The sequence below is a fragment of the Dipodomys ordii genome, unplaced genomic scaffold (genome assembly GCF_000151885.1).
Source record: "Dipodomys ordii isolate 6190 unplaced genomic scaffold, Dord_2.0 Scaffold66, whole genome shotgun sequence".
Taxonomy (NCBI): domain Eukaryota; kingdom Metazoa; phylum Chordata; class Mammalia; order Rodentia; family Heteromyidae; genus Dipodomys; species Dipodomys ordii.
Genome location: NW_012267282.1, coordinates 1046720 through 1048347, shown reverse-complemented (window position 1 = coordinate 1048347; position 1628 = coordinate 1046720).

Genomic DNA, 1628 nt, shown 5'->3' with positions numbered 1-1628 from the left:
TGTCAATAAAGTTTTATTGGCCCCCGGGCCACCCACACGCCCTGCACCATCACTGTAGCACTGAGTAGGACTAGCCACTGGCTTGCAAACCTGAGACCTTTACTCACCCTCCCTCGGAGAGAAGGCCAGAGGCTTTACTCACCCTCCCTCGGAGAGAAGGCCAGAGGCTTTACTCACCCTCCCTCGGAGAGAAGGCCAGAGGCTTTACTTGTTCGCTTGCTTGTCTGATTTTCATCAAAGCTTTCTAATAATAAGACTATGACAGAACACCCCTCCCCCACCACGAGACACCAGGTTCTGATGTAGCTTCAGTTTCTCCCCCACGTGCTGCTCATCCTAGGAAAGTGACCTAGGACTCCCGTGGATTCTGCCCTTACCAGAAGCCAGCAAGCAGGCCCAGACCCGTCTCCCACCAGGCGCCCTGAGCAGTCACCAGACAGTTGAGGGTCACTAAAGGCCAGCCTCCACCAAGGACATCAGCTGGCCAGGCTCTGCAGACAGGAAGCAGACTAGAAACCGTTTCAGACTAGAGATGGAAGAACAGGGCCAAAAGGACCAGCACCAGGAAGGAAGGGCCGCCGGAGCCTGGAAGGAAGGGCTGGGGAGGAAGGGCTGGGAAGGAAGGGCCACCTGGGTTGGGAAGGAAGGGCTGGGAAGGAAGGGCTGGGGAGGAAGGGCCACCTGGGTTGGGAAGGAAGGGCTGGGGAGGAAGGGCTGGGGAGGAAGGGCCACCTGGGTTGGGAAGGAAGGGCTGGGGAGGAAGGGCTGGGAGGAAGGGCTGGGGAGGAAGGGCTGGGGAGGAAGGGCTGGGGAGGAAGGGCTGGGGAGGAAGGGCCACCTGGGTTGGGAAGGAAGGGCTGGGAAGGAAGGGCCACCTGGGCTGGGAAGGAGGGCTGGGAAGGAGGGCTGGGAAGGAAGGGCCACCTGGGTTGGGAAGGAAGGGCTGGGAAGGAAGGGCCACCTGGGCTGGGAAGGAAGGGCTGGGAAGGAAGGGCCACCTGGGTTGGGAAGGAAGGGCTGGGAAGGAAGGGCCGTCTGAGCTGGGAAGGAGGGCTGGGAAGGAAGGGCCGCCGGAGCCTGGAAGGAAGGGCCACCTGGGTTGGGAAGGAAGGGCCTCCTGGGCTGGGAAGGAAGGGCCGTCTGAGCTGGGAAGGAAGGGCCACCGGCACACAGCAGGGCCACGGTGAAAGGTAGAGGGACACAGTGCATCTGCGCAGGTTGTGTCTGCACATGGGGCACTGGTATGGGTAGGACTCTAATGCACTTCTGCAGGGCAGAAAGCAGTCAGGGCACAGTGGACAGTTCATAGCTTGCAAACCTGTCCTCGGCTGCCCTCTCCCTCTCTCTGTATGGCCAGATGGGTGGTAGATGACAGACAGATGGAAGGAAAGTAAGTATGAGACCCTGAGTTCAAACCAAAGTGCTATAAAAAAATGTGTTTAAGTGATCAATGGAATGAAGGAAAGCACTGGAGGACATTGTGTTAAGTGACATAGATGACGCACAGAGTGGTGTGGAGCTGCTGGGAAGGTGGGAGAGGAGGGAGTGGGGACAGTGGGCACCAAACTCAGAAAGAAAGAGGAAGCTGCCGTGTGCAGCACGGTGGGGGGGTGGGGGAGGAGAGAGGG